Consider the following 10279-nt stretch of genomic DNA (forward strand, 5'->3'; position numbering starts at 1 on the left):
AAAAAAAAAAAAAAAAAAAAAAATAATAATAAATAAAAAATAAAATAATATAAAATAGGAGAAATTGTTTATATAGAAATGTCAAAATGTGGACAAGTGTTTTCATAGTATTTGATTTATGTTGTATGTTTGTCAACAGAGATTATGGAAACTTTTAATATAATTGAGAGATTTTATATGTTATATGTTAGCAGAATATACATTTTATAGAGGTTTATGATTTTTATTTGGGATGACGCTTTAACAACATAAATACTACGTTTTTATAAGTCTTAAGCCCAGAGTAGTTTTTAATTCGTTTTTTAATGAGTGGAGAAATTTTAAATTCTTAGCCAAGGGGTATGACATGGATCTACTTACCTCAGATAAACAATGCCACATTTGTATTACATTGCTTTATTCTCCCAACTTTAGATACCATGCTTTGAGCGGTCCTCATGACATGACCTAGTGAGCGAAATCATTATAACTGGATACCACGTCGATGTCGATACATAACCGTTACAACTCTTCGTTCATACGGTGCCGCACAGTGGTTTAAAACCGGTTTTCCAGGTCAAAACTCTGTAACTTTTGAACGAATAAAGATATTTTCATAATCAGTTTTCCGATGCATTAAAAACATTCAAATCCAGTCTAATAGGAATTCAAGGTCAAAATTAAAAATTTTATTTATTGTTTTCTTATTAGGACGAAGGTCATTTATTTGTGAAAGTTTTATTTAATTGAATTAATTGAGCTACCATGACCTAAGGCGTTTGTATTGAAAACGTGATATCCAGCGAAGTCCACACACATCTAACCAATATGCTACGGTCGTTTCGCTGGTGGTTTAATTCAGCTTATCAGTTATATCAGATATGGTGCCAGACAAAGGCTAAACTTATTGCAAATTTGCAGTTGTGAAGTATTTTTGAAGCCTTTTTACTATCAAGTCAACCTACCCAGCTAACATTTTGTTCCGAATTCGGACAGAATTTCTGAGAAAAAAATTAATTCTGCTGCCGAATTCCTACCAATTTCGGTACGAAAGTTGTATGCTTGTATGGTCTTGGTCACCGAGTTCTGAAAGAATTTTCTACGGTAATTCTAAAAAATATTAGAGTTTAGAATTCGAAGGTAAATTCTGGGAAAATTAGGAGAAAAAAAAAATCAGATTTTCTGACAGAATCCGGTTCGGATTTTGAAAAAATTATGGAAAATTTAGATTTCCTTAAAAAAATCGGTCCGAATTCGGAAAGAAATTCTAAAGCAATTCGAAGAAAAATTTAGATTTTCTGAAAAAAATCTTGGTATTGACACAACGCACAACAAACCCCACTCAGATACAACTTTCTATGAACACTAGCTTCAATTATTATATGTTGCATCTATATTAAAAAATACTAAAAATTTTGCTTAAATCTGGAGTATTCCCCCATTGGCTTAACTTCATTACTTTCTTTATAGAGAGTAATGTTTACAAAACGCACTGACAGCCAGCAAAATTTACTGATCGCTACCAATATCATGATTTCATCCCGGCGATTAAATAACATCACAGGTAACTGTGCTGATGTTTTTTCAACTTACAGAAATCGACGATTGATGAGTTGAATCGTGCTGTCAGCTTGCAAATATTTTGTTCTGGTGTTTTTTGGGAAAGTCGAAAAGTGAGCATCATTCTCATTAAGATGAGAATACTCGATACTTAAAGAGTTCAGGATTTCACTAGAAAAATCATCATTTCAGAACTGAAAAGCCAATTGATAATTCCCTTTGCCGGAATGAAATCATGATATTGGTAGCGATCAGTAAATTTTGCAGGCTGTTAGTACGTTTTCTAAACATTACTCTCTGTAAAGAAAGTAATGATGATGTTAAGCCAATGGAGGAATACTACAGACTTAAGCAATCATATGATTGAATCTTCAACAATAACAAAACAAACTAAAAATTGTATATGCAAATTACATAGCCAATAAAATAACTTTGTTTTTCGATAACAACGAAACAAAAACATCCCTTAGAAAATCGATTAGAAATCGGAACGAAGATTCTTAAAATACTTCAGAAAATGTGCAGAGATCCTTAAAAAGCTTTTAGAAAATTGGTCAAATTTCTAGGAAAAAATTAGAGAAATCGGCAAATTTCTAAAAAAATATTCAGAAAATCTCGAATTTGAATAAACTTTGCAGTATGAATTTATTGTAATATATTTTCGTTTTAATTTGTTTTAAATCTTTCATCTTATACTCATGGCATCGTAGCTACTGTGAGTAGCAAGTATGTACGGAACTTCGTTGATGTGAAATTTTTCGTTGAAATTAAGTTATTAACCATTTTCAAGAGCGACATTTTTTGTCTAAAGAAAAGATTTTTTTATTAATTTTTCTCGTTTAGAGTTAAGCTTGATGATCAAAATTGGAAGTGAAAAAGGAAAGCCAAAGACTCGACCCCACACAACCAGCAAATTATGTGACTAGTTTCGCTGTTGGTTTTGGCAGCTCTTCAGACATGTCGGATCAGATGGGCTGATTCATCTACCTTGGTAATTGTGCTATGAGCAAAAATCAGCTGACTGCCATTTAAATCAAAATGCAATGAGATTTGTACTGGATTTATTAAATCCAGTCGAGGATTTATGGCTAGTCTAAATGAGCTATAAGACTAGACAAAATGCATGCAACAAAAAAATGTTTACGAAACTTTGTATAGAAACATTATCCTTAACAGGTTGCAGTTAATTCAAAATCGCAACCAAGGAGGAACATTTCATGTAATGGTATCAGAAACGAAATTTATGAATTCAAGGATCTATTCAAGAATAATTAGATGTCAATTGGATCGGTAAATTCGGCTAAATACGTAAAAATGTATAAAAGAAAAAAATGTTATATCACCATATCGTGATATAACATTATGTTAAATTCAAAAGCCATTCACTGAAGAATGATAGCAAAAAAAATGTCTTATCTTGTTGTATTTATGTCTTTGAATTCAAAATCCATTCACTGAAGAATGATAGCAAAAAAATGTCTTATCTTGTTGTATTTATGTCTTTGTAGTAAATTTATACCGATAGCAACAGTGTTGTCAACATTTATTTGAATTTTCATTTATAATTTTGCGTTTTAATTTAACAGATTTTCGTAGGTAACTCACAAAATGTGTTAGAGAATCGAACTTCAGCATAAAATTGTCTTTTGAATTCAGGATACAGCAGGCAATATTTAAGATAGACCTTTATAATTTGGAACAAAAGTTTATATAACTGCTACGTATAAAATATTCCTGCAGATAATTGTCGGTATAGGTCCACGTTTTGATATAACCCCCACACAAAGGAACCTCCGGATTTTCGGTATTTTGATGGTTTGAGCTTCATTATCACAAATGGCCGAATTATAATTTTTAGCCTTCGTTAGTGCTCCAAAACTTTCCCCCGAACAGCCCCATAGGATGGGTTGCGATATTTTCATGGTTTTAGCCGCATTAACTACAGGAATTGATTAAATTCGGCATATAGTCTCATGAAACTGTACCGCTCGATTTTCGGTATTTTTAAGGGGTTCGGCTCATTATCCCACCGAAGAAAGTTTTCTGTGCATGTCCACGTTTTAATATAACCAACATAGAGCGGCACCATCCAATTTTCTGTATTTTTAAAGTTTCAGCAACGTTATCCAACCGTAAAGGCTGAAATCTTGTTATACCCTACACCACTATGTGGGGAGGGTATTATAAGTTGGTTTTGGCCAAAAAGTTTGTAACGCATCGAAATAATGGTCGTAGACCCATACTTATATATACCAAAATGAATGTCTCGACGAGCTGAGTCGATCTGGCTATGTGTGTCCGTCCGTCAGTCCGTCCGTCCGTCCGTCTGTCCGTCTGTCCGTCTGTCCATCTAAACCTTGTAATCACGCTACAGGTCGCAATTTTGATCGGATCGTCACGAAATTTTGGGTGTTGATGGGGGTCCCGGAGGGGAAGAAGCCTATTGATTTTGGTGATGGTCGGATAATATTTAGGGGTCGGAAAGGGCAAAAAACTTAGGTGGATAAAAAGACAACGTTTTTTTCCAAAGCGAATATCTCAGCTTCTATATGAGGTATACCAAAAGCAAAACCTGACAATGAAAGTAGAAAATATCACCTTTCTAATGATGTAAAGTAGGTGCTCGTAGGTGATCAAACAACGAAGATATCACAATAGTAGCAAATAAAACCCCAATTTTCATTTTTGCGATTTAAATTATTTTGACGAATATCACAGCTTTGGTTGAAAACTTTCCAAAAGCAAAGCCTGTCAATGAAAGTAGAAGATCCCGTCCTTACAATAATGCAAACTAGCTCGGCGTAGGTAACCAAATAACGGAGATATCGCAATAGTCGGTAATACATCCCATTTTTCTATTTTTTGGAAATCACGCTACAGGTCGCAATTTTGATCGGATCGTCACGAAAATTTGAGAGTTAATGGGGGTCTCACAGATGAAGAAGCCTATTGATTTTGATGGTGGTCGGATAATATTCAGGGGTCGGAATGGGCAAAAACTTATTTGGAGAAAAGGTCTACGTTTTATTTCAAAGCCAATATCTCTGTTTCTTTAAGAGTTATATCAAAAGCAAAACCTGACAAGGAAATTAGAAAATATCACCTTTACAACGATGTAAAGAAAGTTGTCGTAGGTGGTCAAATAGCAGAGATATGGCAATAGTCGATAATGCATCCAATTTTCCGATTTTTTTGTAATCAAGCTACAGGTCGCAATTTTGATCGGATCGTCACGAAATTTTGGGGGTTAATGGGGGTCCCACAGAGAAAGAAGCCTACTGATTTTAATGATGGTCGGATAATATTCAGGGGTCGGAATGGGCAAAAACTTATTTGGAGAAAAGGTCTACGTTTTATTTCAAAGCCAATATCTCTGTTTCTTTAAGAGTTATATCAAAAGCAAAACCTGACAAGGAATGTAGAAAATATCACCTTTACAACGATGTAAAGTAGGTTGTCGTAGCTGCTCAAACAACAGAGATATCGCAATAGTCGGTAATGCATCCCATTTTCCGATTTGTTTGTAATCACGCTACAGCTCGCAATTTTGATCGGATCGTCACGAATTTTTTGGGAGTTGATGCGGGTCCCACAGAGGAAGAAGCCTATTTAATTTGGTGATGGTCGGATAATATTCAGGAGTCGGAATAAGCGAAAAGCTTATGTGGAGAAAAGTCAACGTTTTTTTCTTATGCGAATATCTCCGCTTCTGGTTGGAGTATTCCAAAAGGAATACCCGTCAATGGAAGAAGAAAATATCTCGTTTAAATTGATGCAAAGTATGTTGGTGTAAGTGAGCAAACCGAGATATTGCAAAATTTAGTAACAAGTTGGAATTTTGATCGGATAGTGACGAAATTTTTGGGGGTAGATGGGGGCGCCACAGAGGAAGAAGCCTATTGATTTTGGTGATAGTCGAATAATATTTAGGGGTCGGAATGGGAAAAAACTCATTTGGAGACAAATTCAAAGTTATATTCTTTGTGAATATATCGGCTTCTAGTAGGGGTATTCCAACGGTAAAGCCTGTCAATGGAAGAAGAAAATATTACCTTTACATTGGTGTAAAGCAGGTTGGCGAAGGTGGTCAAACAAGGGAGATTTTTTGCAATCAAGCTACAGGATGGTCACGGAATTGATGTTGCTTATGGGGGTCCCAGAGAGAAAGAGGCATAGTATTTTTGGTGGTAGTCGGATTATATTCCCTAAAAGAAATGTTTACCAGTGAAAAGCTTATGCACAGTGGTAGTGGTGTAGGGTATCACATGGTCGGCCCCGTCCCGACTATAGCCTTTGCTCACTTGTTTTAATATAATTTATGGTATAGAGTAAAAAAATTCCGCTCAGTCGAATTTAACGCCGTGTTTACTTGTTTTAGCCTAAGCCACGTTATACAATAGAAACGGAAAAAATTTGGTACTTGCTCTTGGCAGACAATTGTTGGTAAAGTTTAATGTTTTCGTGATCAAGGTCTGTTTTAACATGGCGTACTCTTGGTTACGGACATACAGTTGATAGGATTTATTCGGATCTTCTCGCGGCACTGGAATATACGAAAACATATCACAACCACATGAAAAGCATTTCTGTCGTTACTCACGGTTACAAAATATGTCATTAAGCCCGAGATGATTTTAGTTTCCAAATTATACTCCAAAAAATTATTGGACACGACACTGCTAATAATCGTTTACAATTTGGATCTTTTTTCATTAATTACAAATAACTGCAATGCAAATAAAATGATTGTAGTGAATAAAATAAGTTTTAGAACATTCAAATATTGACAAAGCAAATATTCATAAAGCATGTGACATAAAATTTCACATACATTTTGTGCGTAAATGTAAATTTTTCGCTAAATAATTAAAATAAAGCGGATAGACATAAATTAGCAATTAATACTCCAAAGAAATGTGTGGAAAAATAGACTTGCTTCTAAATATGTTTTGCAAAATTTCGCTGATTTCTCGTGATTTTTTTAGGTTTTATCCTCTTCTGCCATGACGCGATTCCCAATTGGTGCGAATTATTAAAATCAGTTCAGCCGTTCTTGAGTTATACGCGCTATAACTCATATCACTTTCATATAGATTAAATTAATGCAGTTCTTATATCAGCCCATGGCACAATTTCTTTATGTTGTTGGGGAAATTACAACAAAAATATTTTTTTATACAGGGATTTGACTTTTCATATTCGAACAGCTGGTAGGATACCACTACCTTGGTAAATGTGCCATGGATCAGACTTAATGTAAACGTAGCTTTGGGCGTACGGAACGTTTTTCATATTTATTGGCAATTGTTTCAACGATGTCAAATATTTACCGTTTATTTTTTTATTTCATGTGGTGGTAGCAATGAATAAAGATAGCGCGGGTTTTTAAGCTAACAAAGAGGACGCCATTATATCATACCGTTCATTCTAGTAAAAGAAGTGGTAGAGGCAACAAGCAAAAAGTTCTTTAATGTAAAATCTAGACTTAGTGGCGTATTTATGTAAGTATGAGTGGGCAGAAAAAAAGAGTAAAAACTATTTTTTTAAAACTTTTTTCATACCCTCAGTTTTAGGCTACACACTATGATATGACCAAAAATGTGCCTCATCGAAATAATGGGTTTAGACGCCAATAATGTTTGAATGAAATCAGTTTCAGACAATTTAGTATCGATTTAGCCGTGTCCGTCCGTCTTTCTGGTTGACTGGTGCGCACGATAACTCTTGAAAGGAGCAACCGATCGGGTCGAAATTTTCAAATTCGTAATAGTTTGTCGAAACTTATTTTAAGTTCGAAGATTGGCTTGTCTACTTCTTCTGGTATCTCCCCCACAAAAGTTCAAAAATTTTCTCTAAAATGGTGCACACGATAATTCTCGAATGGAGTAACCGAATTGGTCATAACTTTTTATATGGTAATATTACTTCCAGGAATAGATTGGGTTCGAATATGGATTACTGCGTTCCAGTCCTTCGGATACCTCCCACACAAAATTCGGAAAGGGTGAAGTTTAAGAACTCCTCTCGGATCGTTTTGAAATTGTTTCAGCATTTTGTCCTAGCGGCCCCATTTACGACCTTATAATTTTTTCGAGGGCAAGTCCATGCTTCCTGAAATAACGGCCTAAAATCTCCAAGAAACCTTGACGACACCAACTAACCTGTATAGTACGTAAGATAGCCCACGAAGCGAGAAACCGAACTGTTCCAAAGGTTGTACATCATATTGGACCACTCTGATAAGGAAAAGTTGAAGTTTAAAGAACCTTCAGGAATCGGCTTAAGTCACGACGGTAACATTTTTTTCCGGGGTAAGTTCATACTTTCTGGGAAATTGGCGCAAAAACTGAAAAAAAACCCTTTTTAGGTTCTAGGCTGAGGGTATATTTCCGTCGGCAATGCTGACTGATAATTTCTTACTCGTTTATTTTAAATTTTTACATTGTTGTGTTTAGTAGGAAGATTCCAAGGAATGTAGATAGCTTTAACATTAAAATATCCAGGATTAATTTCAGTTCCTCTTCATTTCACTGACATCTTTATAGATGTTCCTGCTGCCTGAAACATCATCACAAAAAATCGAGAAGGAAAAGTTGGTAATTTCTTTGGAGCACTTCTGTTTCGGAACCTTCTTAATGTAGCGGCAAAAAATGTAACCTCACATAGGACCGTAACTTGACGAAAACATCGAAACACAGCGGTTATGCGAAGGTTAATCCACTCTAATTACCCAATTACTAGAAGAAGTACGAACCGTGTTAAGGTGAAAGTCTAATAAAAATAGACCTGCTCACTTCAAGCTGCTGCAAAATCTATATAATGCGGCATTAACGGCATACCTACAATCAGTAGCAACACAAAGTGCAAGACGTATGTGGAAGAGGGCAATATTTTACACCAAACTAAAGTGCATGATGCAGGCACACAGATATTCATTGGGTTCTGTTGGTATTCATTGGTTGCTGTTGGTATTCAGTAGGGGAGAGGACGACGTTGAAACAACACCAATGCACAGTGGTGGCACTTACAAGGAAAGGTGTGACAAAAATACTTCTAAATTCTATGTCGAACTGAAATTGTTATCAATGGGTCATAGTGGCCTAAAAACACTCTAGGTAAAATATTGGGGTCCTCGGTCCAAAATTCCGCGTGGTTCCCATGAAACGAATCATCTTGAATTTAAGTATTTTACTGTTACCAAGACATTGTTCAACCAAATTTGTGGAAATACGGTACCAGGAGTTATTATTGCATTGTAAGAATCCGCACGAAAAATTGTCAGTATTGGTCCATGATTTGGTTTACTCCCCTATGATTTATACATACATATATCGATTTATTTGGGCAGATGTCAACCAAATATTCGAAGTGACTATGTTTTTATAATGATCTTAGACTTCAGAACACCATATTATAAAGAAATGTCTTATCGGTCCACTTTTGACCACAGCCTCCATATAGGGTTACCATCCTTTTCCTGGTACTTTATAAGATTTAACCACATTTGTGTGCAGAATTACTTGTAGTAATGTACTTTTGGTTCTGAATGCGGGATAAAATCTCCACTTTTTACCGTGGTCCAACATTAGGGTGTCCCAAAAATAAAATAAGTTATTTCTTAAAGTGAAATATTTTTTTCGCGAGTTTTCATTACAGTTCTAAGTTACCATGACCATAGAAATCGCTAATAGTACAAAAAATATTATATTGAAACCAAATTTAAGAAAGGATAATAAAATTACTAAAAAATATTCCAAAATATATAAATTCAGCAACTAAAAAAGGGTGTTAAACTTTTGGTTATAACTGCCAAAACCGCAAATTTCCGCAAAAAGTCTATACAGTTTTGAAATCTACAGGCGCTAGGCTTCAATTTGGTGCTAGTGGCCATTTGTGCGAATTTGTGGAAAGTAACTTAAACTTTAAGGGAATCGATACGTATATATTAAATTTTTTGCATTTTGACCGATATTATAACCAAAATATATGGCAACCTTTGCAATTTAGAGGAATTTTCATAACTAGAAAAATGAAGCTAAGGCAATTTACTAAATGATTCAACTTAAGTTAAGGCATTAAAAATAGTCCTTTGTTTCATAAATTCGCTTCAAATATAACCATTTTTTCTCATTTTTAAATACAATTTTTTCTTCAAAATTAATCATGCTTGTGCGGCTTTTTCTCCTTAAGAACCGCGAAAAATGGAAAAAATAAGTTGAGTTTCGAAAAATTTGGAATGCTTTAAAGCTATTTGCATCTTTAAATTTTTAAAATAACGACATGAATTTTTTGATTTTTGTCGTTGGGCGCATCCACTGTGCAATGCCACAAAATGTTATGGAATGTATATCCCTCAGCTAGAACGAGGTCATGAAAACAGAATAATAAGACAGCTAGAGCGAATAAGGCATATGCAACAGCTAGTTAAAACCATCTGACAAGAGCGACTCATGCCTGATGATTCTAAGGTGAGCACTTCTAACCCGCCACAAAAAAGGAGATAATACTGCATGCTTTAATAATTTTCAGCTCAATCACTTCCATGATCTTATCCATCGTACTGTGTCAAGGACTAGAGCCTAAGGTCAATCAAATAACCGGCTCATACCAATGCGACTTTTGACTTGTATCTGTATCTGCACTTTACGGCAAATTATGGAAAAAGAATCAAGAGATGCAACTTACTTGTTGATTATAAGTCTGCTTTTGACCTACCCATAAGGTTTACAGGTATTCAGAG

At 35.0% G+C, this 10279-nt stretch overlaps 1 long non-coding RNA gene across 1 annotated transcript; it reads left to right on the forward strand.

Annotated features, from left to right (window-relative positions):
* The first annotated feature begins 6904 nt into the window (after positions 1-6904).
* On the forward strand, positions 6905-9823 carry LOC141392812 (uncharacterized). The gene is made up of 4 exons (XR_012409882.1): positions 6905-7040; positions 7107-7399; positions 7471-7850; positions 9730-9823. It is a non-coding gene; the product is annotated as an uncharacterized lncRNA (long non-coding RNA).
* The last annotated feature ends 456 nt before the right edge of the window (positions 9824-10279 follow it).

This window comes from Musca autumnalis, unplaced genomic scaffold (assembly GCF_047663935.1).
Source record: "Musca autumnalis isolate F117 unplaced genomic scaffold, ASM4766393v1 scaffold_2, whole genome shotgun sequence".
Taxonomy (NCBI): domain Eukaryota; kingdom Metazoa; phylum Arthropoda; class Insecta; order Diptera; family Muscidae; genus Musca; species Musca autumnalis.